General features: G+C 44.3%; 1 non-coding gene across 1 annotated transcript; it reads right to left on the bottom strand.

The window, feature by feature from the left end:
- Positions 1-3256: 3256 nt before the first annotated feature.
- On the bottom strand, positions 3257-3325 carry TRNAG-UCC (transfer RNA glycine (anticodon UCC)). The gene has a single exon. It is a non-coding gene; the product is annotated as a tRNA-Gly (tRNA).
- Positions 3326-11101: the final 7776 nt, after the last annotated feature.

Here is an 11101-nt window from a genome sequence, read left to right on the forward strand (position 1 = left end):
CAACCTCATGCTCCCAATGGCTAACTCTTTCCAGAAGTTATAATCATGGAGATGGGATGGCTGCTGGTTCCCCGAGTGTTTATTCCCACTTCACTCATGCGTTGCACCTCATTGTCATAAATGCATGAGCGATTTGGAAATGTGGATTGACAGTAAGACCCTCACTGGATATCTTCAAGCATCCAACGAGGTGGATGCATACAAAGAGAGTAGTCATTGGACATAGGATGCTGCCTTATACCAGATCAGACTGTACAACCATCTAGCCCAGGGCTGTCTATTTTGGCTCAGAGTAGTTCTCCAGGTAGTCTCAAATCCATCAGGTGCTCCCCTGACCCTTTTAACTGAAGATACTAAGAACTGAACCCGGGACCTTCTGCATACAAAACTTGTCTTCTGCCTTTAAGCTATGATCCCTTCACCCTCACTACTGGTGTGGATTTTGAATGGGACAGGCATGGTATAGGAACATAGGCGCCAACTCTATAGGGCTGGGGTTTCTTCATCCCCCCCAGTGTCTGTTGGGATGTCTGCTGAGCCTTCCCAATCTTGAGGAGGCAGAGGAGGCCAAGTATGGAACCCAGCCCTGTGCTTGGCCTCCTCCTGACGGTCTGTCTCCTCCTGATGTGACAGTCAGCCCCTAGTCCTGCTGCACCCCCTTGTTCCCTAAGCAACCCCCAGTGCTGTCTCTTTCCCTGATAGGGAAAACCCAAATCACTGCAGCCCCTCCAATGTTGGGTGTGTAACAGCTCCTCCCCCCCAAATGTTGGGCGCAACTCTGTGCCTCCAGATAGGAACCCCTAATTTAGATGTCTTTAAAATAGGATTGGACAAATTCATGGAGGAGAGGGCTATTGATGGCCATGATGGTTCTGCTCTGCCTCTACAGTTGGAGGCAGCATTGCTTCTGAGTACCAGTTGCTGGAAATCACAAGAGGGGAGAGCGCTCTTGTGCTCAAATCCTGCTTGCCTGTTTCTCACAGGCATCTGGTTGGCCACTGTGGGAACAGGGTGCTGGACTAGATGGGCCATTGGCCTCATCCAGCAGGCTCTTATTATGTTCTTAAACCTGCACGATGCCCACTGAAGTAAAGGGTGCTTGGTAGAGGTTGCAGCCTAGCTGCTGAATTTGTGCGGAGTCCATTTGCAGCAACAGACTGTTCATTTGAGCTGACAGCCAACATGCCAATTTGTATTTCATTTTGCCATGGATTAAAACCATCATTGCAGAACCTCTGAAAATATAAGCACCGGTTGGTACTAAGAAGCAACTTGCCCTTTTCTGCTGCACAACAGAACATCAAACCAACAATCCTGTAAAATCGCAACATGATTGTTTTGTCATAATCCCTCCTAGATTGACACCAGTAGCTATTTTTCTAACAATGTGTACTTCAACTGTTATTTACTGGATGCTAAAATGGCCTAATCAGCGCTGGCAGTGATTTTGTCTATCCCCAGCAACCATCTTTATCTGTGATTTTGGCAGGCCTTTGTATGCATACGCCTCACAATCTCTCTCTCTCTGTCTCTTTCTCTCTGGTGTTGGATCTTTTTAAAATTTAGACTCGACTTCTAAATATTTGCTTTATAGCATTAACACTCTGGCCTGTAATTGATTAAATTATACCACACTTTTTTGCAGCTTTAACTAATAACTTAAAATAAATAAGATTGTAATTATCAGTTTCCATTTACCCATTTATTAAATCGCAAGGTTCACACCAAGCAGCCAGGCTTTTGTGTTATAATAAGGCAATCTCTCTGTGATGACAGATGGTATTTCATTTTGCCGACGCTGTGCTAAAGTGCTGTGAGTTGTGATGTGTTTGATTTTATTAGAGATCAGATTTAACACATGCATGCTACATAACTGGAACAGCATTCCCATTTCTCATCTGTGGGAGAAAATGAAACTGTGATGAAATGTAATATACTCACCCTCAGGCAGAACTAGTTGGATTGGGAATTGCAACATAATAAATCTAATGGATATTGCACTACAGGACTCTAGAAATTTACTGTTATTATGTTCAGAGAAGGAACATGCTTTTGTAAAACTCTACTCCTATTTTGCTGGCATCGCTGCAATTTCACATTATTTAACTACCAAGTCCCAACAGTTGGATGCTTTGAAAAGTAACCTAAACTCTGAGGAACACATCAGTCAAGGAGCTCAGGAGAGAAATAATCGTAAATGTCTGAACAATAAAGTAAGTGCAATTATAGTCGACTCCTACTGAAAGACAGCCCACTCCAAGAAATGTCCATTTAGGGGGAGGGAGTGTTCTCTTCAAAGGTGAGGCCAAGTTGTGGCTTCATGGCTGATGATGCAGAAGTCCTGGGGAAATTGATCGTACGTGAAAGAAAAGGTTTGGAAGCTGAATTCAAAAAGATGCATTTGCTTTACGTCAAAATTTGGGCACTAGAGGATACAGAGCAGTCCCATAATCAATCTGCACCAAGTGATTTCTGAGGAGCCAGTTCAGAGTCACTGATTTTATAGGCCTAAGTGGTACCCAGTTGGCTCCTCGTGTCACCTGACACCTCTTGGGGTAGAATTTGGCTGTATTGCCTTCTGGTCCCCTGCATTGGTGATGTTGCAAATCTACAGAGATCAGGATAGCAGCTCCTTCTCCATACAAGCTGTCAATCTATTGAAGAGAGGAAGGTGCCTCGAGTCTGCTGTCAGAGCTCCTCACCACCACCATTCAAGACCCCCCCTTCAATTCTACAGGCTCTTTATTAGGTGGGGGTAAGGCTCTTTGGAGGGACCCAGGTGGCGCTGTGGTTTAACCACTGAGCTTAGGGCTTGCTGATCAGAAGGTCGGCGGTTCGAATCCCTGTGACGGGGTGAGCTCCCGTTGCTTGGTCCTAGCTCCTGCCAACCTAGCAGTTCGAAAGCACATCAAAATGCAAGTAGATAAATAGGAACCGCTATAGCGGGAAGGTAAACGGCGTTTCCATGTGCTGCTCTGGTTCACCAGAAGCGGCTTTGTCATGCTGGCCACATGACCTGGAAGCTATACGCCGGCTCCCTCAGCCAATAATGCGAGATGAGCGCGCAACCCCAGAGTCGGTCACGACTGGACCTAATGGTCAGGGGTCACTTTACTTTACCTTAAGGCTCTTTGGATTAGGAAAGTAGGGAGCTGCCTTAAACTGAGTCAGACAATTGGTCTATCTTGTGGAATATTGACTACATTGACTGGAAACAGCTCTCCAGGGTTTCAGGAGGGACATTCCCAGCCATACCTGGAGATGCCGGGGATTGAACCTGGGACCTTCTGTATGGAAAGCAGATGCTCTACCACTGAGCTACAGCCCTATCTGTCCAACTTCTTGTGTTTCAGATCTTTCTGACTGATTTTACATGGGCACTTATTATATTGGATTTCCCCCCCCACCCGTTTAATGCTAACCCTCATTGCTCTAATAACAAACCACATCCTCATCCTGGTATCAGTCATTTTATGCAATCTGAAATGTAATCATTTTATGTAATCTGAAATAAGGAGGTTGTTCTATAACACTTTGCCCCCTTTTAGCATCACTGAAAGTTCATTGTCAGAGGTGATGGGAAATGTTTAATAGATGGTTTTGCATTTGAGATCAATATGTGATCCGTTGGTTATATTTTTATCATCTATATCTATATTTGGATCCATTTATCTCCAGCCTATTCAGAAATGTCAGGGATTGTTCTTTAATTTAATTAAAATGTATTGTGGCTCTCCACCTCCCATGTCATCCAATATATTTCCCATTATTCCTTCAATTGAAATCGCTTCCTTCTTCTGTTGGAAACCGTTCTGACACTTCTTCAAATGCAAGAAAACAAAGGAGTTCAACTCCCCCCTTTCCTGTAATTTTCATTTTTTCCCCTTTGCAAGTTTCTCTGCATTGAGATTCACAGCAGTGACTGAAAACTAAGACACCCAATAGTGCTTATTACTGCCTACGCAGCACTGAACTTGATGGGGATTCTGGGGCACTGCCCTAAAAGCACAAAAGCATTGACACATTATTCCTTTTGTATATCTATGGGTTTTTGTTTTGTTTTGTTCAGGTTTAATCCACACAAAGGGGAGACTCTGAATAGGTGTCCTATTTATGGCAAAACGTATAGCTCAATTACAAAGATCTTTCCTCTTATACCTTTTCAACTGAATATGAAGCAAATGCACAATAAATTACATCTGGTGGTCCAAAGGATGTGATAGGAATTAGCTAGGGCAAACCCTTGTTCTATCGGAGCAACGCCTGGCGACCAATCAGTGGAAACCTACCACCTTAACTGCTTTGTACATCTCAGAGCTGATTCTCACATTCTTTCGGATTAGGGATGGAGGAGGAATTCCATCCATTTTGCATTTAAAGGTGAACCTATGAAACCCACAGTTTCTGAAAGAATAAATGAACCGAAACACAGCCGTCCTTTGAAATTTGCACACAGGTTGGCAATAGGGTTGCCCTTTGGGGATAAGTTTGTTAAGGGTGTTGTAGTTTGCTAAGATACCCCCTATTCCCTCCACAGAGCTACAACTGAAGGGGGGTTGATTGTTAAACCGCTCTGGAAATGATAGCTGTGTGAGGGGAATAAGGATCTATGAGGTGCTATGAGTTGATGGGCAAATTCAAGACTTCTGCAGGTCTCCCTCATTGGGATTCTTTATCTTCCGTAAGAGCTATTCGACAGTGGGACAGATTGCCGTGGAAGGTGGTGGGCTCCTTCATTGGAGGTTTTTAAACAGAGGTTGGATTGCCATCTGCCACAGATTCTTTAGCTGTGATTTCTGCATTGCAGAAATTTGGACTAGATGACTGTTGGGGGTCCCTTCCAATCCTACAGTTCTTTGATGCTAGACTTGGAGAAGATAGTCCTTCAGATAGAGGACTGTCTTCTGTCAAGTAGGAAACATGGCCACCGTACGTGGCCAACTCCTTGGTTTGATTCCAATTCAGCTTGCAATGACTTGAACCCCGCAAAACCCAAGCCTGAGAATTGGGTCTCACTCCTGGGCATCAACAACCAGTCATTCCTACATAAGGCATCTCTTTGTCCACTAACGGAGATATCTGGTGGTGACCCTGAACACCCTCTTCCATCAGCAAAAACTTACAAGAATACACAGCCATCCAGGAATGATTAAAATAACAGCTCGGCGCATTCCATATGCTTAGCAGATGAACTTGATAATGGCAAGCCTGTTTGCATCTTGTCTTTGCTGCCTCATATGCCATTATTGACTGTCTAATTGTTATCTCGTCTGTTTGTTTTCTTCATCAGTTGTCTCTAATAATAGCAGGTTGAGATGGCGAGGTGGGGAAAGGCTGCTATCTTTTCCATGGATTGCAGAGCTCTTCAGATAACGGGATGTAGTTCTCGGACTAGGGCTGTGTTCCTGTTCTTTGTATTTTCCATAGATGAAGATGGGGGTGGGATGGAATGCAGAGATGGATCCATAGAGGCACGCTTGCCTAGAAAAGGGTTTTTTTATTCCTGCTGCCCTACACCACACAGAGATGGACAGTGTTGTAACCCACCCTGAGACCTTATTTATTTATTTATTTGCTTCGCAAGATTCTTACACTGCCTGATAGCAATAAAACCTCAGATAATGAAACCTCAAAACAGTTTACAAAAAGAATAAAATAAGAAGATTGCCAGTAAGAAACAGTAAAAAGAAAAAAAAAGCCAACTACTTAAAACATTCGGGAAAATAATTAAAATTGACAATAAAATAAATAAATAAATAAATAAATAAATAAATAAATAAATAAAACAGACGGAAATGCATGTCAACCTTCTACATGCACTGAAAAGAGAACAGTGAAGGTGGCTTGCTGGTGTCAATAGGCAGGGCATGCCAAAGGGTGGGTAAGAAATCTAAACAAATAAATATTTGGCAGGAGGAAAGGGCCACACACCTGTCAATCACCTGACATCACAAAGACACCCAAAAACTTTTTTTTTAGGGGGGGGGCTGATGCTATTTAACAGCTTGCACACCAACATGGCACTGCATGTGGGCCATGTGTGGCATTTTTCTACCCCCAGTGATCAACTGACCATTGGAGCTTGCAAAATGCTGTTCGGGGGTCTTTGCACTGGGCTTTGTAGGTTCTGCCGATCAGCAACTGGAATGTTGCACATAAAGATCAAACTGACCCCTGTCATGATTGGTAATTATAGAGTTAAATATTGTTTCTCCAGTAATTATGGGATGGAGCTAAGACTCCCCCCCCTCCCTTTGGCTGGTTTTTGTTAGTTGCATTTTCCATTGTTGCTGTTGCTGAGCAATTAGCATCCTCTTGTTCTGGCCCCAAAGAGTGAGTCACCTTGCTTTATATTAAATAAAGAATAACTTGACAAATCCAAATATGCTTTTGTGTTTGCACACCGAGCTGCTTCTGCAAACAGGAGGACTCCAGTGCTTCTCCCCCCCCCTTAAAAATGTTTAGGGGTACTCTCATTTTGACTCAAGAAAACCACCTCCTCCGGCAGGGAGGAGACACTGTGGAGAAGCTGGGCTCAGAAGCCACCGGAGCTCTTTCTGCAGCGCACCCAGTGGGCGTCGAGGCATGCTCACAGTGTCGACGGCCGTCGGAGTGGTCACCCCCATCCAGCCTGCTGCCCCCCGCCCAGCCTGCCACCCGGGGTGGCACATCTCCCGCCCCCCCCTTACTACGCCACTGCTTGGAAATGACTCTCTGGGTTGACCTGCTCCCATATTGGCAGCTGCAGCGGACGGTGGCACTCTGAATTAGGAGGGGAAGGTTGGGAGTTGCTGACTTAATTCCCCATGATGCCTCTGAGGTAGTATCACACCGGGGCATTGTGGGAAAGTAAAATGGCAGTTCTCAAAATTTGGAAAGGGTGGTTGTAGTGCTTGTGAATTCATGAAATTCTTGCAAAATGCTAGAAAGCCCAGTATTTTATTTTTGAGGCGAAGACAGTTTGGTTGGAAAATTGACTCCCCATAAGTGTCCCTGAAGAAGGTTTCCCTCTATCAAAATGCATTGGGCTTTGTAACAGTTGACAAGAAACGGATAACGTAATGTTTTTGTTGGGTTTTAGTGTTCTCTCCTCTCCCCCATTCTACACCATACAGCTCTTCTCAACAAACAATCCATGCAAATGACAGGGATAATGTGGAGCCAGGACATCTCCCCCCCCCCCCGATTTTCTGTTTTTCTGTGTGCAGGGATCCCCCTGCTTTCCCCTGAAGAAGATGAGCATTTGATCATGTAAGACCATCCTGCAGTCTGGAGTCATAGATTTACCATCTCGCTGACTACGAGGTCCGAATCAAGACCTGGCATATTATATATAGACACCTCAAATGACCCAAATGTGTGCGGTGGTTGTTTTTGTTTTTTTAAACAACATGGAGTAATCAGAACAGATAACAATTGTGTTTAACTTTCTAGCATGCCTGTGCTACGGAGCCTGCCGAAATGATTATCCATCTAGTGGCATGGCATCCTTCTGTGGGTAAGCACAGCGGGTAGACAATCCCTCGGTCTTAAGACATTCAGGAGACAGTTTGCTTGTAAATAAGCTTTCCATGCTTGAGATGAAATCGACAGAGATGGAGCTACTCCTGCCCAGAGCTTATTGGAACTCACAAGGGAACAAAAAAGAAGCAGCTATCTGTGCTAATCCATTCCTTGGGGTGGCTTTATTGTTTCTCCAGAGGACCCGAAAACACATACACAAAAGCAGATGGCTTGTGCTTAAACAGAAGGGCTTAACTATTAGCACCTACTCTGACGGGTTCATTTATTAGAGTTGGGAAACTGGCTGCTAGTTCTTTTACACCTCTCTGCACTTTTAGACCGCAGAACATGGAGCAAAACGGATTGCGTTTATTTGTAGAGCGTAATTTTCAGGTGCCAAGCACCATGTCAAACTATGGGGTTAGATTTAATAACGCAGTGGGTGACAAACCAGAGGCTAAAGCAACCAAGAAACTCGTGGAACTGTAACGACTAACAGATCTATTGCAGCATAGCCTTTTGTGAGCCAGAGTCTGCTTCCCACGGGTGGTGAGTGGCTACTAGCCTTGTGGATTATGTTCTACCTGTACTGTTGGGAGCAGTCTGCCTCTGAATTCCACATGCTGGGAATCACAAACTAAGGCCACATCCACCCTGTTATGTATTATGTATTTAGTTTGACTGCAGTACTCATTCTGGCCACCGTGGCTGCAGTTCTCACTCAGGTCCACAACATGCAAATGAAGGATTGTGACTGCTGTTCACAGATTGGGTAACTAGGAGAAGTTTGTTACTGTTGCAAGTTACTGAGTACTATATAAGCCAGCCAGCTAAGCTATTGTGCAGTCCAGGACTCAGAGCTGAAATAAAGAGCTGGTTGTTTTAAGAGCTGTGTCTTCATCCGTCTTTCCCACGACTCAACACACGCTGTACATTTAAAGCGTTATGATACCATTTTAAATAGATATAGATTCTTCCAAAGAATTATGGGAATTGTAGTTTGTTAAGGGGGCTAAGAATTTGGAGGATATTCCTACTGTTCCCCTTCCAGAGCCACCATTCTCTGCAACAGTGCCAACTTGAAATAAATATGGGGGGGGGCAAGCCCCGCCCTGCATTATCAATCATAAGATGCACTGCATGCACACCATTTGAATTGCAGTGCCCATCAAATATTTTATGGGGGGGGGAATGAAGGGACCACGGCCCCTAGGAGTTGGCTCCTATGATTCCCTTTCAACCAATCCCCTTTCACAGGGAATTCTGGGAACTATAGCTCTGGGGGGGGGGAAATAGGGGTATTGAATCTCTGGAAAGGAAATGGCTATTTAAAGTGGTACCGTATCATAGTTTTTTAAATGTGTGCTATGAATAGGGTCATGATCACTGCAGATGGTGACAGCAGTCACGAAATTAAAAGACTCCTGCTTCTTGGGAGAAAAGCAATGGCAATCCCAAACAGCATCTTAAAAAGCAGAGACATCACCTTGCCGACAAAGGTCTGTATAGTTAAAGCTATGGTTTTCCCAGTAGTGATGTATGGAAGTGAGAGCTGGACCATCAAGAAGGCTGATCGCCGAAGAATTGATGCTTTTGAATTTTGGTGCTGGAGGAGACTCTTAAGAGTCCCATGGACTGCAAGAAGATCAAACCTATCCATTCTGAAGGAAATCAGCCCTGAGCGCTCACTGGAAGGACAGGTCCTGAAGCTGAGGCTCCAATACTTTGGCCACCTCATGAGAAGCGAAGACTCCCTGCAAAAGACCCGGATGCTGTGAAAGATGGAGGGCACAAGGAAAGGGGACGGCAGAGCACGAGATGGTTGGACAGTGTTCTCAAAGCTACGAACATGAGTTTGACGAACTACGGGAGGCAGTGGAAGACAGGAGTGCCTGGTGTGCTCTGGTCCATGGGGTCACGAAGAGTCAGACACGACTAAACGACTAAACAACAACATGAATAGGGCCTAAGCCCCCCCCACCTCTTTGTATGAGGGTAGGGGAAAATCCTCCTGAAAACTGAAAATCCAGGGAGGTGTCCTGAGATATTTTTGTGGAAGGAAGGCCACCCCCCCCCAATCACAGCAGGTCTCTGTGACTAACACACTGTAAGCAGGAACCAATAGACATTTTAAAAATGCATGGTATGCATTGCAGAATGTGAATTTCTGGAAGGGATTTAAACAAAAGGCCTTATGCCTCTTTACATAGTTCCGCAACAAAGAACCTACTCTGCTAGTATTTAATATTCTTCTTAGCTGCATGCCTTGAGATTTATATGTTGGATAACCAGTAAAAAGAAGCACATAAATATATCATGCTAAAATGCCATCAACCTGGAATTGTATCCAAGAGATCTCCCGACTGGTGCAGTTAGCTTCAGTTCAGCTGAAAATGCCCAGGAGACCATCAAACAAAGATGAATCTTATCTTTCCCAGAGGCATGTGAAGAAATGGAACTTAATAATCTCGCTAGGCAAATTTGTCATGGAAGTCACTTTAAAGAACAGTGAGAGATGTTTTTCCATCCCTGTTCTATATAAACTAAACTGGTGTTATTCTGTGGCTTATGAAACAGCTGCCAACATAAAAAACTATATCCATTCTACATGAAGATGCATTGCGCGGGCTGCTCACCGTGAATTCTGATCATATCCATCGTTCCCTTTGTTGGTTTTCCAATCTTGCTTGCACTTGGCATGTTCCTGACAAAATAACCAAGCTGATAGTGCTGCAGGCGGGGGGAGGGATGGAGTAGGGAGGGAATCTCCCACCCCCTCTGGCTCATTTTACAAACAATGCATTTTGCATTGCTTGTGTGTATCAATGAAATTTTATTTGATAGGAAGTCACTTGTAGGAAGTCATGGTGTTAATTCCAAATTGATGGAGCCCATAATTTTCAACTGCTGCCATGACTTACATTGTCTCTGCTTTGCTTTGTCTTTTGTATCTGATATTCTTAATGTTGGGGTCAATTTTATTGATGCTGAACTCTCATTTTCCCTTTGCTAGTTCAACAGATGCACGCGGGGAAGAGGGAGGGAAGGAGAGGCAGAGAGTAACCAATCTTAATATCTTGTGTTCACAATTCTATTTAGCATGAAATCAGTAACTGACATATTAATTATAATAATCTGTTAAATATACTTTACCTACATGTTAATTACGGCAGGCCATTCTCATCTATTTCTCTGGGTAGCCTATTAATTCCACACAGATGGTTCAGCTTTGAGAGATTGTAACATTGAGTGTTAACAGAATGAATCCGGTTGCCAAGTTACAGCAGCAAAAAAGTAAGGAGGGGGTGGGTGGGGAGCTATCACATCTGAATAGGCTACAGGAGGATACATCCAAGAAGAAAACTACTTATTGTACAAGAGGCTTAGGGCACAATCCTATACTCAAGATCTGTTGGCTGAGGGAATTTAGAAAGGGCTGGAAGCCCCCCTGTGCTGGCAGAACTGGCATAGCTAGCGGATCCTTCCTCCTATTGTGAAAAGCAGGCATTGGAACCCCCTCCCATTCCAGACAGAACTGCAGCAGTGACAAACGTTTAAAGTTGGAGTGGAGAACCTGTGGCCCTCCAGATGTGGCTGA

The sequence above is a fragment of the Zootoca vivipara genome, chromosome 6, assembly GCF_965207765.1.
Source record: "Zootoca vivipara chromosome 6, rZooViv2.hap1.1, whole genome shotgun sequence".
Taxonomy (NCBI): Eukaryota; Metazoa; Chordata; class Lepidosauria; order Squamata; family Lacertidae; genus Zootoca; species Zootoca vivipara.